The sequence below is a fragment of the Ailuropoda melanoleuca genome, chromosome 6 (assembly GCF_002007445.2).
Source record: "Ailuropoda melanoleuca isolate Jingjing chromosome 6, ASM200744v2, whole genome shotgun sequence".
Lineage (NCBI taxonomy): Eukaryota > Metazoa > Chordata > Mammalia > Carnivora > Ursidae > Ailuropoda > Ailuropoda melanoleuca.
The window spans coordinates 2,347,056-2,370,799 of NC_048223.1; positions in this window are offsets into that span (position 1 = coordinate 2,347,056).

The window sequence follows — 23,744 nt, forward strand, 5'->3', positions numbered from 1 at the left end:
AAATAAATAAATAAATAAATACGTCCACCCTCCATTTGCCTTTTGTCCAGAGACACTCTAGGCAAATCTGCTTTAATAAATGGATTTGTAAGGTGCTCTGTAATTCTTACATGGTTGACTATCCACGTAAAAGGTTTTCCAAATAACAAACAGCTAATAGCACATGAGAACGTGTGATGTTACTTGATGTCTATATGAGTAACAGATTTTAAATAGACAGTTTTCCCTGCCAATTGAATACCTGTCTTTAAAGCCTATATTTAAAGTTAAATATTTATACCACATGGTTGAGGGAGGATTAGCCCTCTGCGGTCCTGAACTATATTGAAAGCATCATTATTTATATGTAAAGTAAATTTATGAATGGAAACCCTTTAAATTAAATATTCTCAGTGGCAAATAACATGAAAGAGAATGGCTGTATTCAGAACAGTAGGAAATAGAGACAAATAGAATAGATAAAGGAAGCAATTTCATAAAATGGGCCAGGGGCATGTGGAATACATTAACAAAAACAAGATAGGTAACATATACCACATGAGTATGAGCCAATATGTTCAGCAGACTCCTAACTGAGCTTTATGACAAAGAGACTATCGTGGACCTGGAAGCAGAGGGCAGATGTGATGGANTTCATAAAATGGGCCAGGGGCATGTGGAATACATTAACAAAAACAAGATAGGTAACATATACCACATGAGTATGAGCCAATATGTTCAGCAGACTCCTAACTGAGCTTTATGACAAAGAGACTATCGTGGACCTGGAAGCAGAGGGCAGATGTGATGGATTTGTTAAGCATGACTAGATAATGAAGCTATGGAATCTGTTAAAAGTCACATTTCCAAAGAATGGGAAAATGTCATGGATGAGTTTTTTGCTGATTATTTTTTTCTAATATTGCAAAGTAATAACATACTTTTTTAAAGAGAAACACTTCATATTGTATCTTTCATTTACACACTCATTATTTCACTTGCATTCACTATGCCTTCACCTCCACTACCAGCAAAAATACAAACCTACTTACATATATGCATGCGTGCAATTGGGCCCAGAAGGCCATTATTACATGTAGACTACCTCTGAGATTTTTGCTGTCTTTGTGGACAACCACTGAAAAATATTAACTGACCACAGTCTTTATACCCAGGTGTACTCATGACCAATTTTTAAATTGACTGCTCATGGAACACCATCTAGAAAAGTAAGGATAACCAAAAAAATCTAGTCATCAGAGGATGACTCCACTGTCTACAGAAAGGGCATAAACGAAAAGGGAGTTCTTAAAACCAATTGGTTAATTTTAAGGCCAGAATGTGACCATAGACTAGAATTTTTTTTAACGACTTGAAAGCCAATACATTGAAATTATTATATTGAGATTTTTTTGTCAAATAAAGAAATAAGGAATCCTGTGGAACTACTGCAATATAAAGAGATAATTCAAGGGAATTAAATGTAAAATTATTCCTTAGAAAGATTGTTGCCCCTCGTGTAACTCATCATAGACATTCTGGTCCATTTTCTGAGAGTCTTTTCTGATATTGAGCTTTGATGAGTACTCTTCCTGATACAAAGGTTATATTTATCAAATTATCAAAAATGTTCTTAGATGATAATATCTATTACAGGTGAAGGAATGGAGAAATAGGGACTCATATATTGCTAGAAGGAGAGCAAGCTGATTCCCACTGTCCCATTGTACACACCTTATCTCTTTTGAGGGATTTTCTGGGTCTGGCTTAGGAGAAAGAACATCCCAGGAGTATCCATTCCTTTAGAATGCAAAAACAACAACATGGACAATGGTCTTGAAGATTTGCGGAGGAGAGACCTGGAGAGACACAGAGACAAGACGAATGAATAGTTAGAGCACAAAGATGGTCATTATATATGAAGAGCTCAGTTCAGTGCTGACTAAGGGACTCTACCCAACAATCAAAATTTCCATAGTGAGAGCAAGCATTCCAGACTGCCTTCTGGGTTGTTGTGACATTTCCCCACCAGTGACTGATCTGCTAAGATCTTGGGATGAGGCACATGTAATCCATCAAACTCTTTACGACAACCAAGAATTAATTTGGGAATAAAACCCCTCAAAATGGAAAAGATACATCAGTGTATGCTTATTTCATCATAACCAAAATAGTTTGGCATCGAGAATTCTACCACTGTATTCGCTTATTACCTTTGAAAACTGGGTTGGTTGGGATGGCATCATTTGGAAATCACTTAAGACATCTAACTTTCTGCAATTCAGAAACGAATCCCTAGGCAGAACACATACAGTGGATTCTTAGGTGCGGTAAGTGTTTATTCTTGTCTTGCTTTTGTTTATTCCAGACACAGACACATACAATGTGTTTTAGTAATACATATTCAATTATACAAAGTGTTTTGTAAATTATTTTGCGTGGAACAAACAACTTTTTCACATATGGGTATATTTTAATATTATCTAACATTAATTGCCAGACAAAGTCAACTTCACAAAAACTCAGAGTAGGCAGCTACGTATATGGGCTAATTTATGGTAAATTACGGTAATGTAAATAACACTGATGAAAATATGGCTCACCATCAGTCTGCTTCCATGCCTGACTTTACTCTGATCAGCATCATACAAGAGAGCTATGAAGAAATAGGCATTTTACTATCTGTAAATGGTAATCTATCATGTGGCCAGCAGTTCAGCATGAATTCCTTAAACTCAGTATGAGCCGATGTGATTTAGCAGAGAAAATGCCAAGGGAGTAGTAGTATAAGACAGAAACGTGTTGATTGGGAGACAAGTGGATAGTACAAGGAGATAAGAAATGTCTGACAGACAGTGACATTCAGCACTGCTACCACAAGGAACCCCAGCAACCAGTGTTTGGTTGTAGGGCACAAGAACCCTAAAAGGCGCTCTGAAAGTTTATGTCATCAGGTTGATAATATCAGGGGAGAGTGGGTACCTACTTTCTCAAAGAGAAAGTATTTTATCTAAGTCTGTACCAGTTGTAATGTGGTACATATAGGGTTTTACACGGGTCATTCTAATTCAGATTATTTTCTCTGGTATTCTAATGTTGAAAAAAGTTAAAATTAAATTAAGATGTGTGTGTGTTGCCTTGTATACCATCATTTGGAGTAATGGGAGGTGAACCTGTTATCATAAATCTGATTTAGGTTAGATATTACAAAGGGATTTATTTTTCCAACCCCTTCTTTATGCATTTACCTTTTCCTTCACTTTATTTTCCTAAATTCATCACATTGTCATTATAGAAAGCTTCTCAATGACTGGTATGAGGATTTAGCAGTTTGTCATTTCCAACACGCTCTTCCTAAATAATCCCTAAGTGTTCCATGCAAGGTGCCGGCAGGCGCACATCCCAGATTTCCTAATCCCCTCCCCCTCGCCCTTGGCCCACGTTATTTTTCTGTTGAATGTACAATCCTTCAGAATTGTTTGTGTGAATTTGAAAGACTAAATGGTCATGGTACAAAGAGGTGTGCAATTATTAAAGCAAAGTATTTTCTAATTCTTTGTCTCCATTTCCTGCTTCCAACAGCTGACACTAATCTAAATAATAAATAAGTTCCATGGTTACCTTTCGCTCCATTCCATGCTAAACATCAGCACCTGATCTGGTTTCCAGCATTACTGCAAAGACAGTTAAGTGTACAGTATAAGGTTGTACTTGATTTATTAAAGTAATGAATTAGTTTTATTGTGGGTGATTAAATGTATTTTACTTTGTAAAGCACAAGAAGTAGAAAAGAGGAGCGTCGTTACAATCTGAAAATAACTAGAAAGATAAGTTCATTAACTTGCCTACACTTGTGCATCATAAAAACCTTGTTAAAAATTACTCCCTAGCCTGCTGTATTAGCTTCTTTATGAGGTAATTTCTCCATACAGTAATAAGATTTTTCTTTTACTCTCCAGTGCATATTAAACCCACTAATCTTCTTTTATAAACTATAGCTTCAGCCACTTTCTCAATTTACTCACTTTAAAGATACACTCCTATTAATATTAAAGGTAGCAAATGCAGATATGAACTTTGCAAAACATGCTTTCGGATTTATGGCACAATCTTTTAACAGTGTACTGGAAGAGCACAAAAGGGAAAAAGCTGTAAATGTCGGGTATGTCTCATGACAAACCAAACAACCTCAGTCCCCATAGAATTAATTTCTCACCCCATTCATTATGTGAATGAACTGTAGACATATTTTCTGCTGTCAGCAAATAAAAACAGAGTGGAAAGACTCCCTTCAGTGAAAGAAATAAAATAAAATCTTGCACAGGAACCACACAGTCATCAACGATCTGATTGATATGGATTATAGCTGTCCTGGGGAAAGGACAACTGGTAGCCATTTCTACCTGTGGGTTGGTCTCTAAGGGTCAAGATTTTCGTTCTGTCTCCAGAATCAAATAAGTCATGCATGAGGTTGAAAATTCAGTCTTCAAAGATCGAATTCTAGTTATTTTGATTATATCCCTTGTTTCTATAATTCTTGTAAAATATCCAATATTTTAAACAGTTTATTATTTAACAATGGCAAGAAGTAATTAAGCTGATACTGGGCTTCAAACATCCTCAAATGGGTAATCCATCTTAGAAATAAATTAAGTTAAATTGTCATAGAAATCTATTTTAAAAGAGAATGCAGAAACAGCTGCTCTGAAGTTTTTCCTTCCATTGCACTTTAAAGTGAAAAATAAGAACTTCCCTATTGCTCACGAGTTGGCTTACGTTGTTCACTGCATAACAGAGATTTAAAATTTTTTCTGTTCATATGGGGAACTGGGGAATGGCATTTGAAATACATGAGAAAGACAAAATTGCTCATATATAAAGTTTCTTGCAGATCAACAAAAACTAGAGAAACACCGCAGTAGAAAAAAAAAAGTTCAAATTGAAAAGACTATACAAAAGAAGGAATATAATGGGCCAATAAATACACGGGGGAAAAAAGTTCAACTTTTCCACTAGTTAAAAATACAGATTAGAAATTTTAATGGGGAGCGTCATTTTTTTTCCAACATCAGATTGACAAAGATTAAAAATAATGGAAATAATGTATTATTCAGAGTTTAGGAAAACAAAACTCTCCTATGTTGCTCATGAGGGCAATCTTTTGAGAAACTTTAAACAATATGTACAAAAATAATTAAACATGAATAATATTGACCCAGCATGCCTAAGGATGCATTTGGATGTATATAGAAGATGATGGTGAGAAAGAAGAAAATCAGTAACAATGAAACGGTCCTCAATACTTCAGTAATTATGACACATTTAAAAACATAGAACATATTCATCCATTAGATTATTTGCTGACGTTGAAGGATTTCTATTATGCACTAAGTAGAAAACAAATGATCAAACAGCACATATTGTACAGTGTGGGCTTTTTTCAGAAATGCAAATATATAACTATGCATGTTCATTAAAAAAAAAAGAATATACACTAGAATGCTAGCAATAGCTATTGCTGTGAAACAGAGTAATGGGTTGCAAATAGCCTGTGCTGATTCCTGTTAACATTCTGCTATTCCCTTTTCTTTCCACCTAGTAACCACATTGAATAAAGAAATGCTTGGAAGCTACCTTCAATCTTCTATGGAATATATGATTACTGCCACAAGAAATTAAAACCCAGATATATCTTAACTTTTGTAGGTAACACAAATCATTCAGCTCTATGTAAACATACACATGATAGAATAATAACATATGAATGAGGTCTCTGGCATTTAATAGATATTCAATAAATAATGTGTCAATAATGTTAAAGATAAATGAATTTAAGTTAATATTAAGTTAACATTTATGCCATTTTTATTGTTAGCAGATTAAGATCATAAGCAATTATTTCCCCTTTTTTCAAAATTTTGAATGTTATTACAAGTTAGAATTTATAACATTTTAAAGTCTCTAAAATTTTTATACATATTAAATCTAACATTATAGAAGTTGGCAAACTATCATTTATTCATCTAAAATAAAAACATGAGGTAAATTTTAAGTAGGATTTCTTCAAATTTGCTGCTTTTGTGTGTGTTTGTGTGTGTGTGTATGTGTGGGTATGAGTGTTTTAAAAAGAAATTCTAAGGCTTAGATAGGTCAAATAACTGTCTTAATTGCTACACTCTATGGAAAGATACTTTATAGTTGAAAAGTTTAAACTTTTTTTAAAAAATAGGAATTTGTATCTTTATTTTACATTCACCTAGCAGAGCATTACGTTCTCATATTCTTCCCTCTTGCTTTCTACTTTCATTTCTTCTTCAGGCTACTTTGTTGTTCACTCCTACACTCAATCACATAAGCCTTCCTCCTTGGTATATTTTCTTGAGACAGAGAGAGAGAAAAAGGTTTTGTGTGTGTGTGTGTGTGTGTGTGTGTGTGTGTGTGACTTTCCTTGGAGTTGCCGTCATCTTTTCTTGGACCAGATATTATATTTCTCTTCATTATTTCTATAAATCTGCACTGTACTTTAGAATTCCTTCTTTCATTTTCATCCCATATTCTGAATGAGATTACCCCAAAAAGAACATCCCGACACAATTTCTTTGGTTTCTTCCATTTAGCCAGCTGTTACTTGATTCTCTCTGCAAAGCCATCAGGAAAGGAGTTTTCTCTGAGATGGTCCTATCAAGAATCTATATTTTGTAGGCCTCCCTCTCTGCAACAAAAAAAGATAATTTGGTCAAAAATAAACGAAAATGGAAGCCAGTGCTAGAAGTTAAAGATGAAAAAAACACAGGTGAAGAAAATTCAGTAGTTACGCATGATTAATAAGAATTATAGAAACCTTGACCTCTACCAGTAAGAATACAAAGCATAAGTCAGTGTGGAGACTTCTAGACCTTTGTTCTATTTCTAGACACTTGTGCCTCTCACATAGTAGGTCATCAGTAAGTCTTTGTGGAACAAATAAATAAGTCATGGAGTGTGAGCTGGCCACTCTGATTCAGAGATTTAAACACTAAAAGAAGCAATCAATCCTCCTTACGTCTGTTTTTTCAAGAGAAATCTAACACTGTTTCATCATAGTCACTGTTCTTGTATCTGGTCTTAATAAAAAATATTTTTTAATAGTCTCAGAAACCATCACATTTGGCTCTCATAAACTGTTTCCACCTGCAGCCTTTACACAGGCTTTAAATAAGCCTTTTCTGATTAAAGAAGGACAGACCAGGTTGGCATCATTAATATGAACTGTTCCTCCCTTCTGAGTACATATGCTGCTCTAATGACAGATGGGAGCGTTGGCTGCTTACACAGACTGCAGAGACTGAGGATTATGGGGCAAAAGGGATGCTAAAATAATAAAAGACCAGCTCTGGTATTGTGAGCAAGTGCAGAAGGAATTTCTTCATCCTCGCTTGCCACTGGCCCTGACAAGGGAATTGAGAGGCGAGGCGGGGGTTGCTCTGTGGCAAATTTGTTGACCAGCACACATTATAAGCAGACTGTAATGGTGGGCTTAGCCTTATTTGTCTAAGACATTGAAGTTACCCTTTTTAGTTAAGTGTTTTATTCTGGCATTTTGGAAAGATACATGATGCCAAACAGAATATTTATAACAAACCTTTTAAGATTTATTCTCATCTATTTTTGCCCTCAAAGGTCATTTCATAAAAGAGATCAAAAGGCAGCATCTTCCAGGCCAGCTCAGTGGGTGGCCAGAAACAGATTAAGTACTAACAGAGCCCGGAAGAAGCACAATCTGTAGGACTTGTTTTACACAGTTCCATAATATATTGTCTCGATTACTATGCCACATAATTACATATATGAAGTGGTTTAATTATAAGTGATATAATGAAAAAGCATTAAAAATGATCTTGAAACAAGCTTACCAAATGGGCTTCCTGTGAATATCTAAATCCTTTACTGGTGGTAGTTTGTTCATGCAGTAATTTAAAGATCTTCAAGAACCCTTACATCATTTGGGGGTTAAACGCTATCCGAAAGAATAGTTTCTATCTTTCCAATTGCTAAAGTTCTACTGTTGAGAAAATCTGAATTTTGGTTTATTTATTTTCCAGACCAGTAGAGATTAAGTAGCTAAAAGTTTGAATTTAAAGTTTGTACTCCCCCCATTTTTGTTTTATATCTTGTTACTTCCATAGGTCCATACAATTACCACTACTGTGTATCATCTACGCGCAAGGCACTATGCTAGACTTTTTCGGTGTACAAAGATAAAAGGGACATGGTAACTAACTTCAAGGAGATAAAATCCAAAAGGAGAATCACACGTGTTAAAAAAAAAAACAAAAACAGAACAAAAATGTAAATATCCCTTGCAGTCTGAAGAATGCTAAAAGGAGGGGCCTATGAAGTACAGTGATAGCTCAGGACATGTGCAACTCCACCAAGAGGTGCAGAGAGGCTTAAATTAAGTTAAAGTAAGTCTTAACAAGCAAACTGCAGTTTATCAAGAGAATGACCAGGTTTCCAAAGGAGGAAGAAGAAAAAAACTATTTGGAGGGAAAGGAAACAATATGTGCTCGGGTAAAATAGAGAACTGCAAGAAGTGAATATACGTAGATTGAGGGTACAAGAAAGGGAACAAGGAAAATGAGGATAAGCAAATAAATAGGAGTCAGGTCATAGACAACACCCACTCCTTTTAAAGAGCCAACAACCAAGTAAGAAGAGAGGTGATAAGAGTTGTAATACAAATAGCTGGGATGTACTGGAGAGCAATGGAAAAGAAACATGAGGAGGAGAGAACGATTATGTATGTTTCAGTCCTTCAGAGGAGAGGTGATTAGGCAATCAACTGAGAGAGCATGGGGAGGAAGCAGCAGATCTGAAAGAGATGCTGGATGAAGAAGCAAAAGGACTTAGCAAATTTTGTGAGTGCAATCTCCAGGTTGGGTGAGTGGGTGGGTTTTAGTGCCAATAACCACTGATGGAAAATCAGAACGAGGGGCAGATAAAAGAAGCATAACACTGTTAGAATCAGCTTCTTTGAGCAAAATGATGCATTGTGTCAGCAATAGACTGCCGGGATCGGGTATAATGTGATTCATGCGTATATATGGCCGAAATCAAGAAATCCATATATGACCCAAGGGTATGGGAAGGTAGAGATTCAGTGACAAGTGTGGCAGAATAAAACCAAAGAAGTCCATGCCCAAATCCTCAGAACCTGCGAATATGTTGCTTGCATGGGAAAAATGTTTTGCTGATGTGATCAAGATTAAGGACTTTGAGATGGGGAGATACCAGGTGGATTCAATCTAATCACACAAGTCTTGAAAAATGGAAGAGGAAGGCAGGAGAGTGGGCCAGAGAGATGGGATGTAAGAAGGACCTCACTCGCCATTGCAGACTTTGAAAATGGAGGGAAGGGAGTCACGAGACAATGAATACAGATGCCCTCTAGAAGTTGGGAACACTCCTCAGCTGACAGCTTGAAAGGACATTGGGATCTCAAGCCTATATAATCAATGAACTGAATTTGCCAACAACCTGAATAAACAGGTAACAGATTCTCTCTTAGAGCCTCCAGAAAGGAACACTGCTCGCCAACACTTTGATTTTAGTCTAGTGGGATCCATAACAGACTTCTGATTCACAGAACTTTAAAACACTAAATTACATTGTTTTCACGCACTGGGTTTGCTGTAATTTTGTTACAGCAGCAATAAAAGACCAATACACCAAGTTAGAACATAGGATGAAGGAAAACTATGAGAGAAGGGGCTCAGGTGGTGGTAGTAAAATTTTGAGCCACAAAACAGAATTGCAAAAGCATTTTCCTCTTCATTGTAAATAGGAAAATACAGAATTTTCCCATTTTAACTGGGAAGTACCTAAGTTTGTCTTCCCAAGGCACTTCTCTTTAATATCCCATAGAAAACTTTGTTAATATAAAATATTAGAATAATATAGCACTGATTATAAATATTTTATTTATTTACATCTCCCTCATTACCAGTAGACAGAATTATCTAACAAAAATAAAATTTAATGTGTTGTCAGGGATCTTTTGCTTGTGAGTAAAGAAAGCAACTAGAAGTAACAACCTACGAGGGAATTTATTATAAGGATTTGAGAATGGCCCAGAGACTTTAAGGACCGGAATGCAGCTCTGCCTCAGGACCAACGGACACAAAACCAAATGTGGCTGGCACATCCCCTAGTGTTTAGCAGTGGCCTTGCCCAGCATCTGTTTTACCCTGCTCTCTCGCTATTCACTGCCTGCCTTTGTTCTTGCGCTACAAGGTAGCACAAGGTCATCAAGTGCACCAAGTTTTAATTTTATTAGAGGTCCCTGAAGAGACATTGACTTGCTTCTCTCTGCCCCAAGTCTAGACCAAAGAAAAGAGACTCATTTGGTCCAGGTTAGGTCAGGGCCCAATCACCTGTGGCCAAGAGCGAGGTTATGTCAGGTTAAGTAGATCCATGAGGCTGTGGGAAAAGGAAATTTCCACCTAAGGGATGCTAGTCAAGTCGGTTTCTTATATAACCACTGTAACTAGATAAAGAGTATAAAACAGAAAATAAAGACAGAATAGTAGAATAAAGCCAGTGTTAAGTTGATACACAAAATTGCAGATCGGAAGATCTTAGGCAATTGCTAAGGACATTGTATATTTGTTTCTCAGCTTTATAAAGTCAAACTAAAGGTGAAGACATAATCAGCTCAAAATTCACCACATCTCTAAGACAAAACCACCCAATAGCTAAGGAAAAGCAAATTGTCTTGGGCATTTAAGTTTGAGAAAAATTTCCCAGAATGGATTCTTTGTGTGAAATAATAGGCAATATCCTAAAAAGTATTAAAAAGTACAATTGGNAAGACAAAACCACCCAATAGCTAAGGAAAAGCAAATTGTCTTGGGCATTTAAGTTTGAGAAAAATTTCCCAGGATGGATTCTTTGTGTGAAATAATAGGCAATATCCTAAAAAGTATTAAAAAGTACAATTGGAACTTAACATTCAGTTGTTTCTAATGGACTCTTCACTGCAGCCAATGTCATGGACATCAGCAATATTTGCTGACTGGCCACCTGTTAATTGACTGAAAACATTAAGTTTATCTATTAAGTCTAATCATTGTTTCTAATTTTGATATTAAAACATATGTTGATCATAGAGTCCAACTAATCTTCTGTTAATATTTATTGTGAATGTTGAAAATATCAATTTCATACTAAGGTAAAATCTCATTATATTAATCCAATTTGTATGAAAGCCGGTCAATTTTAACAACCAGTTCTAGGTGGTGTTGGGGTGGGAGGGTTGGATGGTGCCTTACTTTGTAGAGTTTGTTGATTTCTACATTGTAAATACTTTTTTTAAAAAAGATTTTATTTATTTATTTGGGTGGCTCACTCAGTTAAGTGTCTGCCTTCAGCTCAGGTCATGATCCTGGGGTCCTGGGATCGAGTCCCACGTCGGACTCTCTCCTCAACGGGAGCCTGCTTCTCCCTCTGNTGTGAATGTTGAAAATATCAATTTCATACTAAGGTAAAATCTCATTATATTAATCCAATTTGTATGAAAGCCCGTGGTGTGCCGGTCAATTTTAACAACCAGTTCTAGGTGGTGTTGGGGTGGGAGGGTTGGATGGTGCCTTACTTTGTAGAGTTTGTTGATTTCTACATTGTAAATACTTTTTTTAAAAAAGATTTTGTTTATTTATTTGGGTGGCTCACTCAGTTAAGTGTCTGCCTTCAGCTCAGGTCATGATCCTGGGGTCCTGGGATCGAGTCCCACGTCGGACTCTCTCCTCATCGGGAGCCTGCTTCTCCCTCTGCCTCCCACTCCCCCTGCTTGTACTCCCTCTCTCTCTGTCAAATAAATAAATAAAACCTAAAAAAAAAAAAAGACATGCAATATGGACCACAATTGGCTATAATGTAGTGGAATCAGCAAATAGTACTAAGAACATTTTTTTAAGCTGTTTTGCCCCAGTACAGGAATAAACACCTACTCTATTGTAGCAGGTGCCTTCCTAGCAGGGCCTTTTAGGGTTGGCTGTTGACAGTTGTGAGCAGTGAGGCAGTTTTTGTTTTGATGGTGTATAAACCAATTGATTTTGATCCAGTCTGAATGTACTTCAACATTCACTCAGAGTTTCTAGATTTTATTAACTGATTCACTATTTCCTTCTCTTTTTTTTTTTTTTTTAAGATTTTGTNAAAAAAAAAAAAGACATGCAATATGGACCACAATTGGCTATAATGTAGTGGAATCAGCAAATAGTACTAAGAACATTTTTTTAAGCTGTTTTGCCCCAGTACAGGAATAAACACCTACTCTATTGTAGCAGGTGCCTTCCTAGCAGGGCCTTTTAGGGTTGGCTGTTGACAGTTGTGAGCAGTGAGGCAGTTTTTGTTTTGATGGTGTATAAACCAATTGATTTTGATCCAGTCCGAATGTACTTCAACATTCACTCAGAGTTTCTAGATTTTATTAACTGATTCACTATTTCCTTCTCTTTTTTTTTTTCTTTAAGATTTTGTTTACTTATTTGACAGAAAGACAGCCAGCGAGAGAGGGAACACAAGCAGGGGGAGTGGGAGAAGAAGAAGCAGGCTCCCAGCGAAGCAGGGAGCCCGATGGCGGGGCTCAATCCCAGGACCCTGGGATCACACCCTGAGCCGAAGGCAGACAGGCAGACGCTTAATGACTAAGCCACCCAGGCGCCCCTGATTCACTATTTGTTTTCAACAATAAAAGCTATTTTACTNTGTACTTCAACATTCACTCAGAGTTTCTAGATTTTATTAACTGATTCACTATTTCCTTCTCTTTTTTTTTTTCTTTAAGATTTTGTTTACTTATTTGACAGAAAGACAGCCAGCGAGAGAGGGAACACAAGCAGGGGGAGTGGGAGAAGAAGAAGCAGGCTCCCAGCGAAGCAGGGAGCCCGATGGCGGGGCTCGATCCCAGGACCCTGGGATCACACCCTGAGCCGAAGGCAGACGCTTAATGACTAAGCCACCCAGGCGCCCCTGATTCACTATTTGTTTTCAATAATAAAAGCTATTTTACAATTTTAAATCATACAGGAAATAGAGCCTTCTGAAGCCTCCACTTTTGTTAATTCCTTCCTCCCGACTGAACACATTTTTATGAGAGAATATTTGGAAAATACAGGATTTCTTAGGAAGGTAGCTATTTGCTAATAGCTTAACATACTATATTTAAAACATTTAAAAAGTTTTCTTAGATGCCGGAGTCTTAAATTTATCACATACAATAAACTAAAACAATGGGGTAAAATGTGAAGATGATACTTTTTTTAAGAAAGAAACATACAAAATTGGCTGATGAAACAACTCTATAAAATATTCAAAAAATACTAACAGATTAAAGCTTGTGATGTATACATACTACACTATTATGCAATATACGGAGTTGTGGAAATTTAACGTCTCGTTCAGAGATCTGAAAACAGAAGGAAAAAATGCTAAACCAGAACCAAGAATGGAAAGATAAATCTCAAGCATATGGGAAAATTTCTGAAAGTCTGGTATGTGGCTGATGAAAAATTTGAGCTATTAGGTGCCCTGAAGGGAGTAACATTTTTGCACAGGTACAAACAGCTACTGACCAAAGAATTATGTTCACTTGCAATTTTGATACAGTTCGATGAAATAGAAACAGGATAAAGAAGAATGAGGGGAATACAAGGGCTGGTACAGCAAGGAAAACATGGTTGCCACCAGAGTGTCAGAGCAGCATTTCCCAGATACTAAGAGACATCATCATGAAACTCTAGATGAATTTCCTCTCTCCACTTTATTAGTTATGATCAATAGACAAGGGATCAATGCAAAATTGGTTATGTGTGGAAAGGAGGGATTATGATAGAAAGACTTTTTTAAAATAAGTATTTATTGATTAATTTTTTAAATATTTTTTATTTATTTATTTAAGTTAGCTGTATGCCCAGTGTGGCACTCGAACTCATGACCCCAAGATCAAGAGTCACATGCTCTACCAGCTGAGCCAGCCAGGCATCCTGATGAAAAAGGCTTTTGTATAAAATTTTCAGTTTCTAGAAACCTTACATCATACTACTATTTTGTAGCGACCTCATTTCTCCTATGTTTCACCCATGCTATAAAATAGAAAGCTATTCATACTAATTAAAATACATATACCATAGCAATTTAAAGCAAACATTAGAGTAAGACCAACTACATGAAATCCCAGGTCTATACCAGTTGTATAAAGTTAATATTTAAACTCCATATGCATCAGTTTCCCCACTTATATGAGGGGGTTAATAATAACTAATTCACAGGGTTGTGGTGAAATTTTAATAAGTTAATATACTGCTTAACAAATTAAATATAGACAGATATATTAGACAGGGTTCAACAAATGTCAGCCATTGTCCTGACCCTAATCACGGTCATCAACATCATCGCTCTATTATTACTACGAAAAGAAGACCATAAGTTCACATACAGACACCACCTAAAATGTTGAGAGGATGTCAGTTAAAAATGTTCTAAAATTGAAGCCTATGATGATTGTTTAGATAGTCCCCAGAGGAAAATTTTTAGGAGCTATCTATCAAAATAAAGGGTTGGTGGAGTGACCCCACAAGACGGATGCAGAAGGTAAAAATCTTACAGCTGGACCTAATAGCCCAAGCTCCTGGCACTGCTCCCACGTCTTAACCTTGTCTGACCTGGCAGAAAAAGGATCTGGGTAAGCTGCCCCCATAGCTTTGGGGAAACCACCCCTAGATGAAGCAGTTTAATTGAACATTCCAAAACTTCCTAAAATTCCATGATGGGACCATGTCATCCTCACCCAAAGAGCCTAGAGCTCTTTTTTGCCACCCAAGGAATATTTAAACCCAGTTTCTGTGCTCCAAAAAACTGGGTTTAAACTACTCTTTTTTCCCTTTCCTCAAAGGAGAAGCAATGTAGCTATTTAAAGAACCATAAATATATATATTTTTTAACTTTACAATCTGTATGGGATAAGACTAGAATATAGGGGGGAAAGTTTGATAGCTTTGATTAAAGAACTAAAATTCTATTCACATCCAAAACAGTGTAGGGGGTGTGTGTGTGTATGTACGTGTATATGTGAGATGTATGGGATGTGTTTCTATGTATGCGTGTGAGTGGTGTGTGTGTCAACCCACACACGTAAGTAAGAAAATGTCAGTGGACAGAAGCCTGGGTCAGGCTCTACAGAGAACAGCAGGCAGCACCCCTGTTGCATTTCAATATGCTCGCAGATTCGCAAATGTTTGGACAAAGGGGCAGAAAAATAGGACTTTAGCAAAGCTCTCAGATAAATTTTGCTCAAGGAATGGATCTGAACTAAAATAAAGGCCTAAAGAGGATGAACAGCTCCAAACTAAAGAATAATCTTGGAAAGTAATTTGAAGCATTTTGAAAAGAAAATTACTAGATAAGCTCAATAAGATTAGAAGAAATTTGTCCTGAAAAAAGGAAAATCCAGGGAAGCATGTCTAAATATGAAAAGATGGATTGAGACTGATATTGTACTGTTTAAAACACTAAAAAGATCATAGTAAAGACAGTCCAACAAATTATTTACACAGACTCAGAGTCATGGTGGATGGAATAAACACAAGTTCATATTCTCTTAGCTACATTCATGGAGAAAAAACTTCAAAAAGAAAATTAATCAATGAACCAGTGCCATGTAAAATTGACCAATGCCATTGGCTTCTAAATATGGCTGAATATAATTGCCCAAAAGGGACATGTTTTTTTCTTTTAATTATATTGTTGCATTATTTTTTTTCAAAATGCATTAAATATCCTCGTCCCCAAATAAAAATTCTGCTTTTGGTCTTTTATCTAAAGAAAAATCTATAGCCTGTTGGATTTAAAACTGGGTTTTCAACCCAGTCCCCACTTTCACTTTTCAGTTTAATAAGCTCTGCCCTGTCACTGGAGGAGATAATGCGAAGTGAAATAAGTCAAGCAGAGAAAGACAATTATCATATGGTTTCTCTCATCTATGGAACATAAGAACTAGGAAGATCGGTAGGGGAAGAAAGGGATAAAGAAAGGGGGGGTAATCAGAAGGGGGAANATGAAGCATGAGAGACTATGGACTCTGAGAAACAAACTGAGGGCTTCAGAGGGGAGGAGAGTGGGGGAATGGGATAGGCTGGTGATGGGTAGTAAGGAGGGCACGTATTGCATGGTGCACTGGGTGTTATCCGCAACTAATGAATCATCGAACTTTACATCAGAAACCAGGGATGTACTGTATGGTGACTAACATAATATAAAAAACAAAACAAAACAAAAAAAACTCTGCCCTGTGAATAGGTTAGCATCTGTCTACTTTGTTTACAGGAGCAGATCAAACACGTTTCCTTATTTACCAAAGGAATAACAATGTAGACCACTCCTATCATGGGTCTCAAATAACATCCTAACAGCTCAGCAAAAACCAAACACATAAGGTCTGGCAAGCAGTACCACTGCTATCTTGATCAAAATAGACCTTCTACCTGGCAGACAAGTAGAAAGTACATTAAGCCCATTTTAGTTTCATGTGGTTCCTTGAATATCTTACTACTAAAACTGCCACCTGCTTTGAAACTTGAGTTTTATGGTCTCGCTTGTGGATATATTCATTTACCAATTTGGGATCTGAAGCATTGGAGGCCTGATACCTAGCACCACTGATGATAGTAATTAAAGAAAACAAAATATGTTGCTCACTTATAAAACTATAAGAAACATTTTTTAATTGAATATTTTTCCCTATTCTCCCTAAAATAATTCCAACAGTTTGTTNATATATATATATATATATATATATATATACTTTAAATAGGAAGATATATTGTATAGCTACAGAAAAAAAAATCTTAAGAAGGAAAAGAAAATCTCTGGGCAGAAAATGAACCTGAGGCAATTTTTAAATATTATCTATATAATTTACAAGTATTTCATGAATATCAATTATCTGTTCTCTTTTTGAAAGCCAAATTCAACAAAATCTTAGTTGCAATTTACAAACTACTCAATATTTTTACTTGGGCCTTTATTCCATTTAAGGAGAGTGAAAAATACAATGCCACCCAATCCACACAGATACTCAGTTTGAAATACTTATAAATAAAATTGTGGTTTACAAGCTCCTTGAAGTCTCACTTGTTTTGTACATTTATGTTTGACTGGACACTCACCTAGTACTCCAGAAATTTAATTGAAATTTAATAAGCAGCCCAGGTGTGTGGCTTCACTTTATCCTCTTCTTTTTTTGTCCAGTCATCAGAGGCCGCCCCAGGTTCTATGCTAAGTTCTGCATGTGCTACACTAAACAGTCTCATATAATCTACTGAAACTACATCAAGGGGATGAATACAGCTTCTGACTAAACATTTCATTATGGAAATTAAAAATGTAAAATTAAAACTGAATGATTTTACAAGCTATCAATACTGTTGCCTGCAAAAATGTGGCCTGTCTTCCCTCTGCCGCATTTACTGCTCTATAACTGCCTGCACATCTGGAGTGATTTCCCATTGGCACAGGTAGCCTTAAACCGATTCTTCCACCCACACTTGTCTAGTTTCTCCTACAACCAAAGGCATATAATTCAAGGTATCTGTCAGGAATGAAGGTGGCTATTTGTCCTGGAAGGAGACAGGGTCACTGGACTATGCCCTTTCCAAAAACTCAATTGCTCTATTGTGGCATTAATTGGAAATTACACTGATCGATTGATAGACAGATGGACAGACAGACAAAAACTTTTATGGATATAGGCCGAGCTTCCAAAAAAGAAGGTCTGCTTTTTAAGGAACCAGACCACATCGTGTTCTTCAGTGTCATAACACCAGGAGCCCAGAAAGAGAAAAAGAACAGTGGGAGTAAAGCACATTGGACATGCCAATAAATGAATGATAAATTATTAAAGCATGATTGGAAATATTGCCATTTTTCATAGCTGTCACTTTAAGTATAAAAGCATCAGCACATTAAACTAGTTACTGCTTTTTCATAATTGAGACTTTAGCTTCTAGCTGTGCCCTGCAGCTTTTCATTAATCACTGGGACTGAAGTTCAAGCTCAGTGACAGCTTAGAAGGCATTAAACGGGCAAAGTATTTTCCAGGTACAGTTAGGAAAGGCCTTTTAGTCCTATAATCCATAGCTAATTGTTTTTCAAAGTCTCTAAACACAATCTACTCCTGGCGTTTCCTAGTGACAGAATTAGCTGCAAACTGGTTTTCTTTTTATCTTCCCAGGCTTTCTCTCACTAAAATCTATTGAGAGGCCTATTGTTAGCTGCATAAAACAGGTGCAGAATGACTGTGATATGTAAAACTGTAACTGATACTTAACCAAGGAAACATTTATTAGATTGCCTCTGAAACAATACTTCCTGAATACTTATTCTAATCATACCATTTAATTTGTCATAAAAGAAACAAGATGGCATGAAACTTTGCACACAGGCCGAGTTCACTTTTCTAATGGAAAAAAAAGACCCCATTGGATCTCTTAACAAATGCAACCGAATCTTCACCCGACATGAAGTAAGACCGTGGCTTCCCACATTTACACTTCAACTCCGAGGTTCCCAGAGTAAGCCCCTGTGCTGCTTTGGTTTGCCAATTTTTTTTCCTTCTCTGCGAAGTGTTGTACATCAGGTTTTAATGGATGTGCCAAAACATTCTTTCTTCTGTATAACAAATTATCAAGAGCATTGTGGTTCATTAATTATGTCATCTAATTGGATTGAGGCAGGTGCAAAATACCTCAGATGAAGTGGTCACTGGCAGGAAGGCCTAAGTGCAAGTTTTTCTATTAGAAACCAGCATGTCTCCAGACTCTTGGAATTACTTTGTACTTATTGATTAATGGCCATAATTTATTACAGTGCAGAAGATCTTGCATTGAGTTAAATGTGTGATTAATCAATTTTCCATCAAATTATGAACAGCAGACCAGTTGCCAGAAAGAAAATACCAAGTGCATTTTCCCATGGTGTAAATATATCAGGACTTCAGCTAATAACTGTCTATCACTTGCTTAATATTCCCCGTCACACTGATAAATGTCATCTCCACAAATGGGCCACAGGTAGCAATGATGGAAAGACCACCAAACATGTTTTATAGCTGCCCTTCTTATATAATGAAATACTCTTTGAATTCATCTCAAAACAATTTATTAATGCAAAATTCATTTCTGCCTTCAGCTTGAAATACATCATTGTTTAGTCAACAATATTATATTAAACTGATAACTGATATTGAGGAAAGAAAACCTTAGGCGAGAGAGAGATGAATTTGGGACTTCCCGTGCACAGGAGCTCATTTTTAGTTCCCGTCAAAAATTCAGGCATGTGACTAATTGTTGTCAACTTTAATCTGCTTTGAACGCACAGCACATGTGCGGGGTGGGGTCGCCTCCGAGACCTGCCGGTTGAAGAGAACGCTGTTCGTGCCAAAGGTTAATTTCTTTGGTTAAATAACAGGTACTGTGAGGGTTCACTACAGTAATTGTCTCCTTTGAGCAAGGGTACTTTATTTTACAACAAAATTAGGTGGATGCTACTTCTTGAAAAAGTACAAAACGCAAATCAAAGCTGTGAGACAAAAGAGCAGTACCTGAATCCATTGCGTTTTGGGAAAATGAACTTGTATGAAAGCCGATAGAAATAAAAACTGATAAGAGAAAGATTTAACTGAGATACGTAAATGACAGCGATCAGCCACTGAGCCATCCCCATCCAGAAAGAGGAGAGCTATACATAGGAGAGCTGTAAAGGACGCTGACCCGATACTGAAGAAGGGCCTTAAGAACGCTGGAGCGGCAGAATCAGGGTCATCATTCCTCCTCTTGCTGGAACAGGCAGATAAAGGAGCCCAGGCTGTGAAGCTTGCTGTGTGGAGCCCGGCTGGTGAGGCACCAGCTCTGTCCTGGTGACGGTAGAGCCCCAGCTCCGTGAGGTTAGGTTACATTAGAGCATTCACGCTTTCTGTACGAGGATATGAACACCTGGCCAAAGTCCCTGGAAGTTCACTCCAAGCCATACCTCTGAGTTTCAGCCTGACGTTTTAGGCACTGTGTCCTGAAGTTGGATTCTACTGACCTTATCTGAGATTAGGATGTTTTTATCTTAAGCCTGTCCCTAAATGCAGTGCAACTTGCCCAATCTCGAGAAGGCTCGGTTCTATTGGGGTAGTAGTTGGACCTGGTATAAAGCTTTGCAAACCACTCTCTCCATTGTCACAGTCTGTTGAGCTGAGTAAATTATGATGTCTCAGAACATATTCTTTGCCAAGAGTAGTCACATCCTCTTCTTAAATTTAGATTCCCTAGTTTCTAGACTACATGTGCAAGTAGAATAAGAACTAGAAGGTACACCTAGAAGCTCTTTCTAACCCCATTCCCACTTACTGTATGATTTGGCACACATCATCTTGGAAATAGTTCCCCAGCCCTCTTTTTAATGCCATGCATGGGATTTATTTTAGCTGGCTCTTTAATCCCAGTTCCCTCCTCCTGTGTTGTATAGAATCTTTAAATATGTCTGTGTTGGATGTTTTATGCTGTGTATTAAAATTCTGTAATTCCTCAAGCTCAAGTCTCAGTCGTTTTAACACCTATTAAATCTCTCCAGCTAGAAGGGATCAAACTTCTTGGAAGAAGGGGAATTAGGGCTTTCCACGTGCCTAGCAAACGTGTATATTACACAGATCTTTTCTTAGTCCCATGGAATTTTCAAGTTGAATTTTATTTTGACACTTATTATTTTTCTTTGGTCACACCATACTTAAAGTAGACCTCAAACTTGCCACACAGGAGGAAGTTTTTGTTTCAGGGAGGTGTGCTGGCCTAAAGGAACACATGACTATAGTGAAGAAATTGGACCCTCTGTGCATTGCCGGTGGGAATGTAAAATGGTGCAGGCACTGCAGAAAATTATATGGGGCTTCCTCAAAAAATTAAACATAAAATTACCATATGATCCAGCAATTTCACTTCTGGGTATAGGCCCAAAAGAATTGAAAGTAGAGCCTTGGGTTTTTGAACACCCATGTTCCCAGCAGCACTGTTCACAATAGCCAAAAAGTGAAAACAATGAATGGGCAAGCAAAATGTGGTTCCTACATATGGTGGAATATTATTCAGCCTTAAAAGGAAAGGAAATTCTGATGCAAGCTGCAACATGATTAAACCTTGAACGTTGTGCTCAGTGAAACAAACTAGTGACAAAAGGACAAAAGTATGATTCCACTTATATGAGGTTTCTAGAGTAATCAAGTTCATGGAGACAGAAAGTGGAGTGGTGATTGCCAGGGGTTTGGGGGAGGAGAAAATGGAGAGTTATTGTTTCATGAGTACAGAGTTTCAGTTCTGCAAGACGAAAAGTGTTCTGGAGATGGATAGCGATGATGGTTGTAGCAATGTGAATGTACTTAACACCACTGAAATGTACACTTGCGCATCACAAGAAAAAGAAAAGGAACACACGACTATACTAAAGATGGGGCAAGTGGGGAAAAGAACAACTCAGAGGTGGCCTTGCTAGTTTGGACTTGGACCGTCCCACAAATATGGTACAGACCCTGGAAAGGTATGGCCAGTCCCTTTTGTAACAGTGCAAAATGCAACTGATCTATATGTAGAGAGAGGTGGAAAGTTCAGTTATGTTACATGTCATTAGCTGAGTACGTTTTTGCTCTCAACATAGTCAAACAGGTGGAAGAGTGCTTGGGATTGGCAGGCACCATGGAGCAAGCAGTGCGTAAATCTGGAATATTTAATTTCTGAGTACCGTGATTCTCTAGTGGCTTCAGGTTTGGAATCTGATTGACAGATTTAAATATGACTCCTGCTGTCATAGCAATGGAAAGAGAGGATGCCCCAGAGGGGCAATCGTTACTTGTGTTATGGACTGAATGTTTATGTCCACCCCCCATTAATATGTTGAAATCCTATCCCACAGTGTGATGGTATTAGGAGGTGGGGCATTTGGGAGGTAATTAGAATTGCAGAAGGTCACGAAGGTAGAGCCCTCAGGAATAGAATTAATGAAGACCTCACGGTTGGGACTCCTTAAGGAAGTCACAAGAAAGCGTGCTTCCTATCCCACTCTTCTGCCATGTGAGGACACGGTAAGACAGTGGCAACTATGAAGAAGAAGCAGGCTCCCACGAGACGCTGAACCTGTTGGCGCCTTGATCTTCGACTTTCCAGTCTCTGGGACTGAGAAATCATTTCTGTTGTTTGTAAGCAACCAGGTCTATAATATTTTGTTACACAGCCTGGACTGACTAAGACAACTTGCCTCCAAATGATTGTGGCAGTGTCGGAACAAAAGTTAAGGGTTGTCAACAGATCTTCCAATTTTTCAATGAAAGCAAAAAATATAGACATTTATAAGAAAACTTCCAATGTTTAAATATTGAAAAATAACACACACACACACAAAAAGATCCCTTGAAATACTATGCATGTTTTAGCCTGGTGACAAACTCAGTCTTTGAATTAACAGTTTATCCCTTCTGTTTTAATGGATCAGGTCAAATCCTTTACCTAGACTATATTATTTTTCTCAACTATACTGGTTAAAGGCTTTCTCTCCCATCTCTGAACTCACAGATACATTGTTTATATCTATCCATACACTTAACAGATATCTTTTTCATTAATGTCTGTGTGTGTGTATGTATGTATGCCAAATCAAACACTTGCTAATGTATGATTGTCTGAATCAATGAATGCAAACTGAGGCGGGTGATGACCTCAAATAACAGCCTGCGTTATGCTAGACGTATAGTTCCAAAGTCCAAATTTGTTTGCAATATTTTCTTTTTCAATTTGTAGATTTATTTATATGCAAAGTTTACATCATCTTTTATCTTTGTATCTCTCCCCCTCTCTCTTCCATGTACTAAGTCCTAAGGTTTATCAATTAATTATTTCAGTCCTATTTAATTATTCGGTAAGTGCCCCAATTCTACATGCTAACTAATTTAACCCTCATACAAATCCTATGATGCAGGTGCTATTATTGCCCCTAATTTCACATGAAGAAACTGAGAGGGAATAACTCGCCTGCAGTCACACAGAGTAGGTGATGGCGCCAAAACTGGGTCCCAGGCAGCAGCCCCTTCGCCACATCACGCTGTCTCCAAAACGCTTGTAAGGCATTGCCTCTGGGCCTGGAAACGAAGGCAGGAGAAGAGGATAAAGATGTCAGTGGCTCTTACTCTTTCCAGCTGTTTCCATTCTAAAATGTAGTTTTTGCTTTGGCTTTTGTTTTCATTTTTATTTTCTTCCATTCTCTTAAAATAAAAGGGATATAATTGCATTTGTCAAATCAGGCTTGAATCGAAGCCACAGACTGGTCACCAATACAAGACTTCTGCAAAAATCAAGGGAAACTTTCCATGAGAATCAATTGGCTATATGAGGATTTACAATGGAGTGTTACGTATTCTATTAGTATTTATTATTGTATATAAATCCTTTATATCAGTAAATCTACAGTAAACATATGTACATATAGTCATACCTTTTACCCCAGAGAACTGGTCGTTAAACGTTTACCGTACACCACTGTCTTGGAGGAACCGAAGGCATATATGAGCATGAGCTAAGGAGAAGCTGAGCTGCAGATACGTTACCTTTGGCTTAGTGGCATGTATTTATGAGGTTTGCAGTCACTTCCATGTACAGCTAAGTGACTGTTAGCCACACACATTTAGGAAAGGCTTCTATAAATAT